Source organism: Bacillus rossius, chromosome 1, assembly GCF_032445375.1.
Source record: "Bacillus rossius redtenbacheri isolate Brsri chromosome 1, Brsri_v3, whole genome shotgun sequence".
In the NCBI taxonomy this organism is placed as follows: Eukaryota; Metazoa; Arthropoda; class Insecta; order Phasmatodea; family Bacillidae; genus Bacillus; species Bacillus rossius.
In genome coordinates, this window is record NC_086330.1 from 173,935,432 (window position 1) to 173,954,486 (window position 19,055).

Consider the following 19,055-nt stretch of genomic DNA (forward strand, 5'->3'; position numbering starts at 1 on the left):
CTCATTCAAAGGTACTTGTTGCAAGTAGTTCTGCTTTTCAACAACAGATGTCGCCACATGTTACTTGCAGGTAAATAATAATATTTAGTTCTTTTATGCGGGATGCGGGATGCTCACTGACGATCGCAAAAGAAGGATGGCTTCGCTAGACTCCAAGGAGAAGGAAATTCGTCCTTCCTGTTAGTGCTTCTTAGATTTCTCAGAGATTATTATTATTTGACTGAGTAATGATATTTTTTTTTTAATTTCCACCTGATAAAAATATAACAAGTGTTGATTAAGTAGCAGAAATTCACTAATTACATGTAACCTTGAAAAAAAAAAGACATGCCTCATTAAGTAAAAACATCCTTCATGCAGAGATCAATTTCTCATCTGTAACCAGAAGCATTTGGAGAAAACCATCAGATGTCTAGTCAGGAATAATCAGAAGCACCCAGAGAAAACCATCAAAATATTGTCAAGAATAATCAGGAGCACACGGAGAAAACCACCATAATATTGTCAAGAATAATCGGAAGCACACGGAGAAAACCACCATAATATTGTCAAGAATAAACGGGAGCACACAGAGAAAACCGCCACAAGTTTTCATAAAATTACAAAAAAAATTAATAAAAAATTAAAAATAAAAACGAAAAAAATTCAAAAACTGATTCTGTTAGCTTGTGAACTTCTCTTTGATGTGCATAGTTAGAGTTATAGTACAAGCCAGAATCAGTTTTTGAATTTTTTTTGTTTTTATTTTGAATTTTTTTTTTTTTGTAATTTTATGAAAACTTTTGGCGGTTTTCTCCGTGTGCTTCCGATTATTCTTGTCAATATTATGGTGGATTTCTCCGTGTGCTCCTGATTATTCTTGTCAATATTATGGTGGTTTTCTTCGTGTGCTCCTGATTATTATTGTCAATATTTTGATGGTTTTCTCCGTGTGCTTCCGATTATTCTTGACAATATTATGTTGGTTTTCTCCGTGTGCTCCTGATTATTCTTGACAAGATTTTGATGGATTTCTCTGGGTGCTTCTGATTATTACTGACTAGACATTGATGGTTTTCTCCAAGTGCTTCTGGTTACAGATGAGAAATTGATCTCTGCATGAAAGATGTTTTTACTTAATGAGGCATGTCTTTTTTTTAAGGTTACATGTAATTAGTGAATTTCTGCTACTTAGTCAAAACAAGTAATATTTTTATCAGGTGGAAATTTAAAAAAAATATCATTACTCAGTCAAATAATAATAATCTCTGAGAAATCTAAGAAGCACTAACAGGAAGGACGAATTTCCTTCTCCTTGGAGTCTAGCGAAGCCATCCTTCTTTTGCGATCGTCAGTGAGCATCCCGCATCCCGCATAAAAGAACTAAATATTATTATTTACCTGCAAGTAACATGTGGCGACATCTGTTGTTGAAAAGCAGAACTACTTGCAACAAGTACCTTCGAATGAGATAAATTAATTCTCGCTGATGAAATAATTAAAAATTTATATTTAAGTAATATATCTAATTTAAAACTCTTAGTTTGCGTCTGTCATTAGTCTCAGTAACTAATATGAATCCTGATTCGGGATTAGTTGCTGTATCAAAACGTCATCATTGTAGTTACTGTAGCAAGGTGTTTACCTTAAGAAAGAATGCTAAACGTCATGAGAGAAGCGAGTGTAATTTGGGTCCTTGTCAAAAACCATTACATTGCAGTCAGTGTCAGAAATCCTTTGGTAGAAGATATTACTTGGATAGACATTACAAGACCTGTACAATTAAGATGAATAAAGATAACGAAGACTGGGCTACAACATCGCGGAAGAGGAACGAAGGCGAAAAAGCTAATGCTAAAATTACTGATCTAGATCAAGATAACAATTTAAAATTTAAAACTAACGAAGGAAGTTGTAACCACATTAGAAATGAAAATATATTTACTCCAATATCTAGTCATCTCCATGAAAATGTGAAAGATGGAGAACCACCTGAAGCTTACAAGGTCGAAGACTTTGATGAATCATCTGAAGCTGGCATGATTGAAGATTGTGGTGACACATCTGAGGCTGACATGATTGAGTACTGTACTGAAGCACCTAAAGCAGGCAAGATCGAAGACTGTGATGGCGGTCTGAGACCAAAACGATGGAAACGACGTAATAAAATAAATTATCCTGATCAAGCTTGTGATAATCACTGGCACGATGACGGAAGTGACCTTGTGGTTGGTGTTAAAACGATAGACACCAGAGATAATAATATTTATTATAAACATGCAAGGATGATGAACGCAGCAGAAGAGATTGATATTACCTCATGGAAGATCCAAACATATTGGTTGACAGGCTACGACTACTACATGGATCGCTTTGTGCAGGAAGCTATTCGAACATTAAAGAAATATCCTTCATACTCAAAGAACTGAGGGAAGCTGGCTACATACCATATTGGCTTAAATTAAATGTATGTGTATAAACTTGAAGATAAATTAATATATTTTTTTATCTTTCCAACTGGTATCTACCATTTATCGAAATCTGATTTCTAAATAAAACATATACCTTAAAGGTGCAAAATACGTTACCACTGCGAGTCAAAATGTATACTAATAAAGACATGCTAGTAATCATGCCAAGTTCGATAAGAAAAGTAATTGGAATCAGTTGGAACCAATTGAAGATGGAGCTGTTGGAGCAATTGGAGCCTTTTAAAGCATTTGGAGGCTGTTGGAGCATTTGGAGCCTTTTGCAGCATTTGGAGCTGTTGGAGCATTTTGAGCCTTTTGAAGCATTTGGAGCCTTTTGGAGCATTTGGAGGCTGTTGTAGCATTTGGAGCCTTCTGTAGCATTTGGAGCTGTTGGAGCATTTGAAGCCTTTTGAAGCATTTGGAGCTGTTGGAGCGTTTGGAGCTGTTGGAGCCATTTGGTGCCTTTTGAAGCATATGGAGCTGTGTTAAGCATTTGGAGCTTTTGGAGCCATTTGGTGCATTTGGATCTGCTGGAGACATTTGGAGCTGTAAAGCATTTGGAGGCCGTTTGGAGCATTTGGAGCCATTAGGAGCTGTTGGAGCCATTTGGAGCATTTGGAGCTGTTGGAGCTAAGAAGTAGTCGTTGCACGTCTATGCAGGGCTAAATGTTTATAGGATTGCTGGCTTTCGCAAGTGATTCTGAAGGATAGAAATTGTGTAATAAATATTATGTTTGTAAAATACTTTGTGGTGTTTTATTTCTCGAACATTACACTTTTCTGTTACTATTTTAAAATTAAAGTTGTTTTGTATCGGCCAGGGATTGAACCAAGGACCTTAGTCGATCTAATCAATTAGTATATAGATTACAAATTTATTTAATGAATTTTTAACTTTTTCCCGAATCTAGCATTACAATTACGAATTTCCAATATGGTGGTCTTGGTGTCTGATAGGATGATGGTAGTAGAGGATTTAAAGTCTCTTTAAGAATGTTGAATGTGGTTTATTGAAATTATTATTTTTTTCATAAAATTAAACATTATTGCATCGATCGAATATCGGACCAAGGACTGGAGCGGATCGAATCGATATGTAAGTTAATGAGTGATTCTTTTGATGAATTTTGAATTTTTCCCCACTTTTCTAGCTACATTATTACAAGATTTCAAGATGGCGGCCAAATTTCAAGATGGCGGGGGGCTCTTTGGTAATAAATGGTTACGGCACTGTAGCGGGTTAGAATAAAATTATCCAGATGGAAATATACTCTATAATACGAGTACACACACAGGATGGTGTACTCCAGCAGGTGGTAGCTCCTGGTAGCATGTACTGAACATAAAATGTCGGTTCCGTGATGGTCGACAAGGTGAAGGTCAAATTACAAGTTCAAGGTCAAATTTCAAGGTCAAGGTCCAATTTCGAGGTCAAGGTCAAATTTCAAGGCCAAGTTCAAATTTCAAGGTTAAGGTCATAGGTCAAGGTTAATGTTCAAGGTAATGGTCAAAGTTCAAGGTCAAGGTCAAAGTTCAAGGTCAAGGTTAAATTTCAAGGTCAAGGTCAAATTTCAGGGTCAAGGTCAAAGTTGTGGTGACCAGATAATTATACTAACATGGTATCAGCACACTCTAGCGGACGAAAACAAGATGATGGTCTCCAGCTGGTGATTTCAAATGGCGGCCGTCACGAAAAGTGCAACGGTGGTTTTAAGGATTTTTTTATTATTTTATTAGTTTGATAATTTTTTTTAATGATTTTTAAAATTTTTCCCGAATCTCTAGCATTAAAATTACGAATTTTCAATATGGAGACTATAAAGATAATTGCAACAGTTACATCTTAATACAAGATGGTGGATCTCTCTCGAACAGGTGGTGCTATTATTACTTTAAATTTAAAAAAATTACAAGTCCAAATATGCATTTTATTTTTATATATACCTTATTTAATTTTCAGTCTGGTAAATGTCTCGATGGCCGAGCAGTAAAGGCGTATTTTTTCAAACCTAGAGATCAGAGCTGCGATGGTTCAAATCACAGCGTTTCCAATATATTTTTCATAAAAAATTAAATTTTAAATGTCGATAAGGTTCATAATAGCTATGGTAGGTAATGGAACATCGACCTTATGTGATGAGACAGAGCGACGCTGGCGCTCTCTAGGAACAAACGACAGCAACAAAGCCTACGGTATCCAAGATGGCGGCCTGCAGCGGAACAGAAAAAAACATGAGCGCTGCTGGCGCTATCTAGGAACAAACAACAGAAACAAAGTCGACGGTATACAAATGGCGGCCTCCAGTGGAACAGAAAAAAGTTAAGAGCGATGCTGGCACTATCTAGGAACAAACAGCTGAAACAAAGCCGACGGTATCCAAGATGGCGGCCTCCAGTGGAACAGAAAAAAATCAATATGGCGACAGAGATGAAAATTTTATCATAATGAGTGGGGTGCTCGATTTAAAGATGGCGGATCCAATATGGCCGCCGAGGTCAAGGTCATGGTACTACTTGTCCCGTTATGCTGTGTCCCGTTACGCTTATCCAAAATGGCCACCGTGACGTCAGAGATGCACGTGACGTCAGAGATGTGGCTCGGCTCTCGGCTCCACACCCAGAACCCAGGGCCCGGTGCCCCTTTCCTATACTACTGCTTCTTCTTGGCTAAGTCTGCTTTTCGTGGAACATTGAAAGACTACTATTTTCTAAATACGTTAAGTGAGTCGAAAGACTACTATTTTCGAAATATGTTATGTGAGTCGAAAGACATTAGTAATTTCTTAATGATATCAGACAGGACATAATCAATCAGCTTACTTATGACGTGGCAACAAACGGTCCTTTAAAATATAACTTGTGGTTGGACTGTATATATGGAAAGCCATATCCGTTCGATTAAAAAAGTGAAGAAGTGTGCATTCAAGACTTCGGCTGCAGTAATTTACAGTTCTGACGATGTGAAGAAAACTGTTAAACACGGTATTAAGAAACTCTGTCAGGAAGAGGAGGACTATACCAGTAAAGGTTCTGCCTGGTATCTGCCTATTGTACACCGATTGGAGCTAATAATTATTCATTTCACGCGTATGAAGGCCTAATTTTTTATAAGATTGCTGGCTTTCGCAAGTGTTCCTGTAGTAGAATAGAAATTATGTAATAAATATTACGTTTGTTAAAGAATTTGTGGTGTTTTATTTCTCGAACCTGTCACTTTTGTGCTTCTTTTACAATTTTTTTTGTATCGCCCAGGGATCGATCGAAGGACAGGAACTTATCGAATTAATCAGTATATTTATGAGTTATTTTTTGATGAATTTTTAACATTTTCCCTATTTTCTAGCTAAATAATTACGAATTTACAAGATGGCGCACAAAAGTCAAGATGGCACCGAAATGTCAAGATGGTGGGTGCTACAGTAATAATAAATGATTACTGCACTCTAGAAGGTTAAGTTTTATTTAATATGAAGGTAGCGCACTCTAGTAGACATGAACAAGATGTCGGTCTCCAGCAGAAGGAAACAATATGGCGGACATAACGTCATACCAACTGATGATATATACCTTGGTATTGGTGGTGGGAGGTCAGTCTGAGGGTGAGTTCTGTTGAAGAAGGATCTATTTATGTTTTTTTTTTTTTGCTCTTACCAGGTTCGAACCGAGGACTTCAAGTCCTAAGTGCATTTTTATATTGTATTTCATTATATTTTAATTAATATTTTTTTATAATTTTTGAATTTTTTTCCAAATTTCTACCATAAAAATTACTGTTTTCTAAGATTGCGTTCGTAACGAAAAGTGCAACGGTGATTTTTAAAGATTTTTACTATAATTTAATGAATATATTTTTTTATTAATTTTAAAAATTTTCCGAAATTCTAGAATTGAAATTACGGTTTTTTTAAGATGGCGGCTTTAACGAAAAGTGCAAAGGTGTTTTTTAAAGATTTTTTATTGGAATTTAACTAATAATTTTTTATTAATTTTAAATTTTCCCGAATTTCTAGCATTGAGATTATGGTTTTTCAAGATGGCGTACATGACGTCATGCTAGTAGACGAAATATGCATACCTTTAAATAAGTGGTGGAAGGTCAGTCTGCCAGCGGCTTCCGTGGAGGAAGGATCGTCGCTATTTTTTATTTATATTTTTGCCCTCACCGGGTTCGAACCGAGGACTCCGAGCTCCATGTCGTAAGTGTATGATTTTTAAAATATTTTTAATAAAATTTTATTAATTGTATTCATTTATAAATTTTAATTTGTTTCAATAAAATGGGAAAATAAATAAAGATTTTCAAGATGGCGGCCGTAATGGAAATTTCAACGGTGACGTCAAAAACTATGATGATGTCAGAGCCTTATCGGAAGCTGTAGAAATGGTTGCTTAAGCTTCAATATGGAATACGTGTTCTTTCTAAGGCAAAAGTCTTTTGAGGTTTATTGAAATCCTAATTTTTGACTTTTTGTGGAAGGAAACGAGAATTTTTCCCGCGAAAACGGGAAATTTTGAATCATATTTAGTTATTTTTTGAGGAACTTTTGAGTCCAAGATGGCCGCCGTGACGTCAGAGGTCGGTCGGTTTTTGACACCTCCACCACCACGCGCTTGGCGCCTGGCGCTGTAGCCGCTTTGACATACTACTGGAACATACCCGTAAAAGCAATACAACAGTGTTTATTGATATATTATATAGAATTGTAATAATTCCGAAAAATGTTATTGAAAAAAGGATTTTAACATTTTTGAGAATTACTATATTGTTGTATTTATCAATGCGCTAAATAAAGAGATTAAAAATATCTAAGTAGGTTTTCTGAATAGGTTACATTTTACGTAAACTATTAACACTATGATCATTATAGACTTTCTTAATCGTGACTGTTGGATGTTAATTACATAACACATCTTAAATTAGTGATTTAATACATTTCTGTATTTATAATATTTAGTATTTTTTTCTATCAGTTATATTAAATTCATTAAATTACGCTTCATGTTTATTTATCTGGGTTTTTAATTAGTTTAATATTTGATGATTTTAAAATTTAAAAGCATGAAATAATTAGTTATTTTTTATTATAGATTTATACAACTGTGTATTGTTAACTTTAATCATAAAACCAATTGATATTAGAAAAAATATTCCTAATAAATGTATAAAATGTATTTAATACTGGAAACTTACTCAGAGTTTTGTGAAAACCAAAATAGAGGAGACATGAAAATATGTCAAAATGTTAAATTTTTAATAACAAATTATTCACAAATATGGTTTTATTTAAAACTGTATACAACTTTACTACATAATAATAGTTCATGCTTATTATAATAAAAATTAAACTTATTATAATAAAATTTTCTATCTAGTAAACTTAATGAACTAACTAAATTATTTATAAGCAATAAACCATAGTTTCATTATGAAGTTGTCGTGAATCATGACTAAAAAAAACACGAAACATTTTAAAGTAAAATAATTGACGTCGCTGCCCCCTTAAACTTTAACCGGAATAATCTACTGACGAATTGAAAGAAGTGAGTGACTCTGTTTGGCAAAACTTCTGGGAAAAGCCGAGGATCGTCAGAAAGTTCTTGTTTGGGCGGAAGTCCTACTTTTTTCTTCGTCGTAGTTTTTTTTTTTGTGCTGGTTGTAACGGGAGGTCACGACCAGGGCATCCTCTCTTTGAGGCCTTTCTAGCTTTGAACAATAATATAGCAAAATAAACGGGGTATACTTCTTAATGATTCTAACACATGGCAAGATATTGTCCATGAATTTACTATACCAATGCATAGATGCAAGAATTTATAAATGCAAGTTAATTCTATTGATGTATTTTGATATGAAAAATTAATATAAATAGGAAATTTACCACATTCATAAAGTAAATATCCCAATTAATGTATCGCCCAATAACGTCCGATAATTGTTTGGACTAATGCTTCTATGAACTTTCACTGAGCACTCCTAATTCGTTTGTATAAAGTCACTGTTTTAAACCTCACTTCTTTTTAATTTAAGGACAAGAATTTTTACCCTAAAACAATTTACATATTTGTAAACGATCTTAAAAACTCTTCTGTAATATATGCACAAGTGAGCAGAAACGATTAACTGTATACCAAGAGTGGACATAGCTAGATTCAGAGCATTTGAAGCCATCCATGTCCATAGTTTACAACACCATGTTTTGCGGGGATGGTACATGGTAGTTCCAACTCAGCTTATTTGTACTAAAATCCTTAAGCGTTAAATTTACACAACTAAAGTTTCTTCAAACATATTATTTTCTCATTGGGGAATCCTAGGATTCTATTGAGCTATCAAGCTCTAGCTCAGTAAATCGTAGCGCTCAGATTTCCATAGGTAGCCTATAGGTTTTTATGATGTGCTTTAATTTTTGTGGTATCGGGGGACACGGCAGTGCCCCCGCCAATTCGAGCGCGAAGCAAACACTGCCGTACCATCCTTTACTGGAACCATTTCGCCGCATTTTCAGGCCCCTATTTGAGAACCTCTGGATAAGACCAGAACGCAGAAATTTTCGTCATCCAGTAAGCTATAAAATCATATACCTACTTAAAATAAAAAAAATCAAGTCTGTATGTCATTTAGTTCCGAAGCTAAGCGAAAGCAAAGTTTCGCATTTATGACACTCACTCACTCACTCACTCATGATCATCAGAATAGAACTAGTACTTCCCATAAACTCAGAGAGCTGAAATTTGGTACAGAGTTAGGGTTAAATGGCCACATAAAAGGAAAACTATAAAAACTAGGATAATCGAAGATCTGGAGTACCTGGTGACCCTTATTTGAAAACACAAGAGCCCAACCAAACTATTAAAGATCGACATACCGCCTTTACAAAAAATATTCAACTTTGTTTGCCTCTTCATTTGAAGTCAAAAATCGAAGGTCTGAAGTATCTGATGAAGAACCCTCATCTTGTCTCAGCTGTATTAGAGATATGGTAATGCCCCCTTCTACTATTGGTACATAAAAAATCGACTGTCATTGCAAAAATCCAGCGTAGTGGGACACATCTTCTAATTAAATCTAGCCTATTGCTTCCCACTGCTGGGCGAATGCCTCCCCTTCTGCTTTTAATACGCATATAAATAAAATTAAAGGAAAACTCTGGATAAGACTAGACTGGCTTTTATACTTATACTTACAAGTTTACAAGAAGAAATAGTCGAACGATTAACTTTATTCTACTCGAACATTACACAAATTAAATAAACAAATTACACTAAAATATTAAATAATTTCGCTCAAAATTTGGTCAACATATAAGTCATTGGACTAAGAGTGGCGGTGATACCCGCACACGTCGCTAGATGGCGCTGACTATTTTAAAACGCGCTTACGTTTGTTTTTCCGATAACCTTATATTGCGAAGTGGCAACCGGCCGCGTTACAGTCGTTTACGACATTCTTCTAGTGCGCTTGAAAACGTTTGCTAGGTATTAGGAGGGATCATTTGCATTTCATTGATTTCGCTTATTATTTCGTGAGGTTTGCTAAGTTAATTAGCAGGTTGTTATTATAACAATTCAAAGATTTGAATAGGTTAGGAAATTTATGATTAGTGACGGATTACTGATTATTAGGCCTACTTAAATATTAGATTTAAAAGTACTTTTAATTGATTACTTTATTTAATTGTTAGTTATTTAGTACTCTTTGTTTTCTAGGTTTAATTTACAGTTAGGCAGTACTTCGAATCGCGTTCGTGTTTATAGGTAAGTAAGTACTTTTCTAGTATTCTAGGTTTAGTTTATTTAGGTAGATATTACTTTGTTTCGTTTAAAAATATCATTAATATAGCTGTATTTCAGTACTAGGTAGGTAATACCTTTGGTACAAAGTTCATTGATAATTAATTATATTGACATATTGACACTTGTCTAATAATTAAGAGTTAACGTTTTGTTTATAGTTTGTATATATTGAGTAGGCTGAGTATAATATTATCTATGAGTTTTTTTTATTAATACAAAATAAGTCTTAAAGATATAGGTTATTATTGTTTTAGTCTAAATATTATCGGTATTTATGATTTGTTGTCCATATACTAAAGGTCGTTGAATTTATTTGTGTTTGATTTCGCAAGATAATACGTAAAAAATGTCGATAATATTAGAAGACGACGATGAACTTAGTGGCTACCAAGTAGTTGGTATGCCCAAAGACGTGTCTTGTCTCTTCCATTCAATATCTTTCTTGGTGTATGGTAGAACTGACTCAACTTGCAGTATCAGATCTGCTATAGTTGCATACGTTGCTGAACAAAGGGACGAAATGCAAGTGTACACGTGTGATGCTGATGGTGACATATACACGAGCGCGCAATCCTACACGAGCGATATGATGAAACCCACTACCTACGGCTCAGCTTCTGAGCTTATGGCTGCTGGAAAAATCTATCTAATAAAATAAATCAATATGCCCACGTTTCTACAAAAAGAAGTTAAATCCCACCAAAAACATTCTGTAAAAAAATTAGCCAAATCTCGATGGAGCTGCTTGTTTATCTCTAAAAAGTAATGAAATCTAGACAAAGTCGTGCGTAGTCTAAGGTTCCTTACTGCGATTTCTTTATAATTATAGTTAATGTTGTGTGACTTGGCCGTTGAACATTCTTTATACGTTAGTGGGTACAAGTCAATTTTGTTTGCACGTTATGTTATATATGTTTGTTAAGCGAGATAATAGCCCATACTGGTATAGGTAATTGGACACTAGTGTATCATTTTAGGCTGTTGTTGATTGTGCAACACATGCATTCAGCATTGACAATGCTGACTTCTGCTCTCTTCTTTTTGGAGCGTCAAATCTGCATGTGTATAAAAGAGAAAAACAAAATTATACTTTGGATAAAAAAGTTTGTTTTATTTATTGTAATCTAATTTATAGCTTAGGTTGGGTTCTTGTAGTAAAACTTCTAACTTAAAGATGTAAAATTTGTAATAAATGACTAACAATTTTGGCGGGTACGTGCTACATTGTAACTAAAATCATTTGCAGTCAAATGCGGATGGAGGCATTGTAGCCGGCTTGAGCTGGATCCTATCGTTTCTTTTAGTATTTTAGCTAATGTATCCTAGATATCGCATCCTGCTGAGTTGAATGTTTTATCAAATGTGTGCCCGTTTCATTGAATGTTTGTTGTCAAGTCTGTAGCCAGGGCTGAATATTTAATGGTTTAAAACCCCCTTGGCCTTGTAGGAAGCATAAAATACATATTTCAGGGATGTTTCTGCTCTACAGTAAGCTTTAAATTTGTTGAGTTGGTATTTTTGTACCAAGATTTTTTTTCTATGTGTTTTTGATGTATCCTTGTAGCCTCGTAGCCTTGTAGCCTGGTAGTATTGTAGACTCGAAGCCGATTGTAACCTTGTAGCTTGTAGCTTTGTAGCCAAGAAGTCTTGTAGCCTTGTTCGGAACAAATAATTAAATTATGTTCACAGAGATAAAAGGATGGGTGGATGAGTGATTTATTCCTGCTCTAGAGGAAGTCATGTGAAGGGAGTTCGCAGCAAAAGGGACTTATATGTGGATTTATATGTTACAGAAAATACAGAAAAACTGTCATGGTGCCTGTTAATGTTAAAGATAACTCACTCCTTGAAACTGTTTATTGTGATGCAAATAAACTAGACGCAATAAAACTTAGAGATAAAATTGAAGATTTTGTATGCAAATGGTCGACAGAAATATTCCATGTTGTTAAAATTCGTAATTACCATCCGGGATATTACTACTTGGAAGATTTACGAGGTTCGATGATACGTGGTTCATTCTATGGGGAAGAAATTCAGCCTACCAAGTACCCAAGCGATTATTAAGTAGAAAAATTGATACATTAGAAAGATGATCCCTTGTTTGTGAAGTGGCTAGGATTCGTTAAATGTGAAAATCAGCTGCATAAAATCTACTGATGCCATATAAATTTTAATGTTTTGAAATGTTGTAGATTTTATATTAATAAATGCAAGTCTAAAATAAATAAAAAATGTATTTATTCATGTACTGTTTGAAACTTTTCACTCGTTACCAGAGTTTGGGATGCTCGTCGAAGATGCTTAAAATGGTATTAGGAGGCTGGGGACGTGTGGCGACAGGACTAAATGATGCAGCTATTTGGGCTGGGAAGGTTCAGTGTGAGGGGGAGGGGGTAGGTCTGCTGACGTCAAGGGACGTGCGTCAGAGGTGTGTGCGTTTGGCATGCATGGACACATAGGCGTGCGCACGGTAGGTGCCACAGGTGCCTTGGCACCACCATTAGGGTTAACGTTATTTTGTTTTTTACAAGCAGAAATAATAGATACTTACAAAAATCCGTATTATTTCCAAAAATATGTGTTTTCCAATCGTGTCGAGTTACAGATATGTGCTCATAACACTATCAGTATATCAATTATCAATCTAACCAACTATACACACGGAAACAAGACAGTTGCAATTACTTGTGTTGTACACGCGGGCCGCGGCTACAAAACTTCTGAAATTAATGTAAATACTTCTCATAGTTCTCCTCGAATTACATAGAATGCGCGCTCGGTGTCCACTGTTCACTCCACTCGGCAGGCGCACGGAATAATAGCCGCCGTCCGCCAGGGTTTATTTAAAAAAAGAGAAAGAGTTTAGTTAGTTAAAAGGATACTTATATGCAGTCGCCGACAAAACTTTTTTGTTGTATTCCAAAAGTTAAAACTTTTGCCCACTCGTATTTGTGTGTTTTTATTATTTTAATATTTTACATATTTAAGGTATGTTACAAAAACTCCCTTGATTTGTTGATTTTAAAACTTAACATTTTAGAATGTTTTTTTCTAGCATTTATTTGGCATCTTCAGAAAATATGTAAGTACGGTTTTTCAAAGCCACCAGCATGAATTCCGTGCAAACAATTTGTGCAATTTACTTTATGGCTCAACAAAGCTTAAAACTGTAAATAGTTTAGTAGTTTTCCTGGTGATTATAACGTTCAAAGCCATAATATTTCATAAAAAATGTTAAAATTTTTACATCTGTGTATTTAATGTTTTTGTTCGGAAACACCTTAAATAGCACCATTTTGCGCTTTCAAATCCAAATTTTTCCGGGGGAGGACCCCCGGACCCCCCGCTTTAGGTTCGGGGTACGTGAATGACAGGGCTGTTGTGTAATCTGGCACCACCAATACTGAAGTCCTGCGCACGCCTATGCATGGACAGGACTGCAATAGAAAGGGTAGAGGGGTGGGGACAGTTGAACCATTTTCACCCTTAGGACGTTTCATTCGTAGCTATCAACAGAGATACTAAGATGTGTCGTGCCACCTATGAAGAGATTGTTGAGGAGGGGTCCAATGCGAGCTGGGAGGTGTTTGAAGACGATATGGAGGTGACGAATGATGATGTGGAAGATCCTGAGATCGTGGTAGTCGAAGAGGAGGTGTCAAGCTACGGGATTGAAGAGGTGTTCGTGGACGAGGGGAGCTACATTGATGTGACGGTGGAGGGTAAAGTGAACGTGACTGTAGGGAGGCTGTTGACGTATGCAGAGTTGTCTACTAGAGACTTGTGTGAGCGGGTAGCCGAATGGGCTGAAAATATTATTGCTGATATAGAGAGTGAGGTGGAAGTGTCGTCGGCGAGGATGCTGAGTTGAAATGTAATACATGGTATTATTATGGCAAGAAGTGATATCGGGTGAAAATTATTTTTTAAATTAGTGTTTTTGTAGAAAATTAAATATGTTTTGAAATTAATTTTTATTTTATTTTTAATATTTATTTCAAATTAATATCATGACTTTTAAAAATATATTTTAATTTGATATGAAGTGGATCTCGTAGCGTCAGTAATAGCTGAGGCGAGTGTTGTAAATGCATGATATACACTATAACGATCAGGTATCAAGTTGCACCGTAAAATGTTATGTGTTGGATTTGGTCTCTCTCGTGAAGATAGGGGATCATCTAATACTGTACAAATGTAAATCGGTATTTTTGTTTGTAGCATTATATTCTCGTGAACGATTAAGGCTGCATGTGTTTTTCTTTCATTAAAAATTTTAGGGGGGTGGATATATACCTACACAATTTTTTAAAATATCTGCTTCCATGCAGCTTTTTGAACACGAATGGTTGAACATATTTCTGCTTAGAATAGAGAAATATAAATATATACGCAAACATTAAAATATCTGCTTCCATGCAGCTTTTAAACACGAGAACGCAAACATGAACTTGTTCAGGAATGTAATTATATGCAGATATTAAAAAATTTCTGCTTCCATGCAGCTTTTAAAACACGAGTACGCAAACATGAACTTGTTTAGGAATGTAATTATATGCAGACATTAAAAATATCTGCTTCCATGCAGCTTTTAAAACACGAGTACGCAAACATGGACTTGGTTTGAAAAGTGAAATGATATTATACGCAAACATTAAAAATATCTGCTTCCATGCAGCTTTTAAACACGTGTACGCAAACATGAGAAGAGAATAATACTTGTGAGTTAGGACTCTGAAAAATTTCTGGTCTGCTAAGATGAGTTAATAAATATTTTTTTAACTATCATTACTTTAACTATCGCATCCACAACTATAGTATTGATAAAATATATTTTAGTTAAAACCTATAAATGATAAGACTTTAAGAAAAATTTATGGTTACAACAGCAAAATGACTGTGGATTTTGTGGGTTTTGTAGATTTTTGTCTATAAGGGTCATAATAATGCTGGTACGGGATAGGAAGTCGGGCTTACATACACTGGCGTACTTAAAAAACCTACACATGATGATACCATCAGATGAAATCAAGATGGCGATCTCCTCTAAATAAGATGGCTGCCTCCGGCGGACAACAATGGTATATATTTTCTATTTTAATAATAAATTATTTTAAAGAATGCAGTGTAACGAAAAATTTTAACAGGTATGAGTGGGGTGTTCGATGACGATGTCATTGTAACATAGGAGTAAAGTTCTAGATGGTGTATTCGTAATGTAGAGGAGTGGGGTGTTCTATGCGCAGGTATTTAATTAAAATTTTATTAAATAATATATTTCATATATTTTATTTTAAAATTTTTATTATTTAACTTTTTATAAATTTTAATTTTTTTTCATTGCAATTGGATAATAAATAAATATTTTCAAGATGGCGGACAAAACTCGAAATGTCGGGATGTTCTAGAAAACAAAACGGCGGATAAAAACAAAATCGCCGCTGAGGTCAAAGGTCAAGGTCAAATCCAAGATGGCCGCCGGAAGTGACGTAATCCAAGATGGCCGCCGCGGATCCCTGGATCCTCCTCCGTCCTCCGGTGTGCCAGGACCTACTATATATACCTACTGAAGTGTGCATTCAAGTTATTCAATAATCCCATTTACTATTCCGACAATGTGAAGCAGTTCAGAAAAGACAGAAAACACAGAGAAGAAGAAAATGTCTATGTAGGCAAAGGATCTGGCTGGTCTTTGTCTTCAGTAAACCAATTTGAGCTAAGAATTAGTCAGTTCAAGCCAATGCAGAGCTAAATTTTTATTATTATATTGCTTACTTTAGTAAGAGGTTTTGTAGTAGATTATAAATTATGTAATCAATTGTATTTGTAAAAAAAAAGTTTTTTTTGAACCATTCACTTTTATGTTAACTTAATGTGGTATTTAATTAGATTTATTTTTATGCCTTGACCAAGGATGGAACCAAGGACGGATACCGATCTAATAAATTAATAAATTAATGAGTGATTTTTTATGACTTTTGGAATCATTTCCTATATTTAAAGTTTATTATTACAAACTTTTAAGATAGCGGTCTATATGTTCTCATCAACTTGCTACTGGCTGTTTGGCTAGAAATCTAAGCTGCTTTTAGGACTTTACACCATATTACATTGAATAAGATTATTTTTAACCCATAATTACCTTTACGCATTGATTAAGTATCGATACAAGAACAGAAACCGATCGAATCAATCAGTAAATGAATTGTAATTTTTGACGTGACAGCGTCTAATAAATCGATGAACGCCGGCTGCACGCACGAAAAAGTGTCCCACTACGGATGTCCCACTACGGATGTCCCACTACGGATGTCCCACTACGGATGTGTACTGTTTGCTCATTGTACGCATGCGTGGAATCTCTCTTCATGCTCATTGTACGCATGCGTGGCATCTCTCTTCCACTCGATTGGAACGACCATTGATTTGACTTTTCAATTATATTTTCGTCGTTTGAATTATTAATATTATGTAATTTAACGATCGTCCACCGATTTTCAGCACAATCGGTAGGCCTACGGTTATTTAAAAGTCATGTTGAATATTAAAATACGTTTTGAACCAACAATGGTGTTTTACAGTTACACATAATAATTCAAATTACAACCAGGATCTTTTGCACAATGTTTGAAAAAAATATTGTTACACATTATAAATACGTTTGGTGTATTGGGATGCGTATTTGTTATAAAATCGAGTTATAAAAACGAAATAATATTATTCCCCTACCGTGAACAAAATTTTTATAAATGTATATATATCATCTGAAACTACTTATAATCAAATAAGGCTTCGTGGCTGAGCGGTCAGCGGCGCTGTCATCAAATCGTGTAAATAACCATGTAATAAACTGGTAAAAGAGCACTGTGTGCTGGGGTACCAAGAAAACAAAATATAAAAACAATGTAAAGTACAAATTGTAAAATAAAAAGACTTTTTTAATCAATCAATCAATCATCAAATCGTAAGGTTGTCGGTTCGAATCCCGGCAAGTACGAAATGTTTTTTTGTACTTGCAAAAATAAATACGGCGCACGTAACATTTCAAAAGTAATAAATATATTTGAATAATGAATACAAATAAAAGTAAATTTATTAATTAAATTGTACATTTCATTTCACTCCTTTGTATCCCTACAAAAATAATGATAATTCAATAAAAATGATTCAATTTTATTCATAAAAGTATGCAGAGGTAGATTTTATCATACAAAAGATGGAAAAATTAAAAAAAAATCTTCCTCTGCACCCACGCGTGTTTTAGCAGTGTTTCAATAATATTATAGGCCCCTTCTGGGAGGGGTGCTCTCAGAATGATTATTCTGATTGCCGTAACATAAGGGATAAACAACAGTGATATAACAAGTAAACGAGGGGTTTCCAAAAACGACTGTTACCAGAACAATTTATTAAATAATTTATCCAGGGCGATCAACAACTGCCAAAGTTTATAACATATGTTCAAACATGGAAATTTCACATTAACATGCTTTCCAAGAGCAAGTTATTAACAAGAGCATACTCCATCATGATCTCAAGTATGTGTAAAGTTATTTTTATTTTATTAACACGTTACTGTCCCTCGTCATTAAATATGTTCCTTTATCAATGCAGATTATAAATTCACACTAAATATTGAGGGTTACAAATTTGAGAATCACATTCATTCTCATTGGACACACGCGGCAGAAATCCCCATATTACACAAAGCGAGCCATCTTAAATGATCCTCAAGGCACAAACATACAAAAGTGGTTAACACGCCGTACATCATAAATTTTCACTCTAAATAGTTATAAAAAAGGAAAGACTTGGTAAAGAACAAACAGAGAATGTGCGCACATTAATTACACAAAGAATAAAAAGTGATAAGCTTCGCTGCCAACGCTGGGACTAACATTCCTATCCTAGCGGGTAAATTACACAGCCCTCACGAAAATTGTCTCGCAGCGCGCGAACCACAAATACATCTCGCGAGTCACGGTTGACTAAAGGAGGAAAAACTCTAAGAATTACTCAAAACAGAATTTAGAAGGTGGCAGCCGAGACAATGATTAAAAAAAAAAAAAAAACTACTAAGGAAATTTTAAAACATTTACGTTAAAAAATCAGGGGCGGCCACCGCGCCCCATCAGAAATCACTCAAAGCCAATATCAACCGTACCTTATCAGCGAGAGCAAAAGTATGTTGATCGGTCGGAGTCCTAGCGTCGAAACAGGCAGAGGAAGGGGGAACAAGCCCTTATAAAAACTACCCAGGTGGCGCTAGCGTCGTCAACCGCCGACCGAAGAAACGGAAAGAGTGGAGCGGGAGGGGAGGGTTTTCAAGCAAAAGTAAATTGTGGGAAAGAGAGGGAGAGAAGGCCGTGTGCACGGGCACCCATGCCACCCGTTACACCTCAAAGAATATAATATTTTTAATGCCTAAATGGTTTGGTTGCAAAAACCTATTACGGCTCAGTCTCAGGCCGAATATATTTCCTTTTCTTCTGGATCAATCATTTCATCAATGTTTTGTTATGACGTTGTCACGTTAGACTATCGTCCGTAAACCGACTTTACAGACAACCAATTTTTTTTTGATGATTTTTGTAATATTTCCCGAATTTCTATCTTTATAAATACTGATTTTCAAGATGGCATCCAAATTTAAAGATGGCGAGTACCACATTAATAATAATTAATTACTGCACTCTATTAGGTCAAAATTAAACTATAATGTGAGTAACACACTCCAGCAGACTAAAACTTGATGGTGGCCTTTAGTAGATGAAAAAAAGATGGAGGACGTGACGTCATACTTAGTAG

The 19,055-nt window shown here is 35.2% G+C and overlaps 1 protein-coding gene across 1 annotated transcript in view; it reads left to right on the top strand.

Annotated features, from left to right (window-relative positions):
• LOC134527109 (chondroitin sulfate proteoglycan 4) overlaps positions 1 to 19,055 on the top strand; it is a 530,625-nt gene that overhangs the window by 91,046 nt on the left and 420,524 nt on the right. The gene's annotated exons all lie outside the window — the stretch shown is intronic.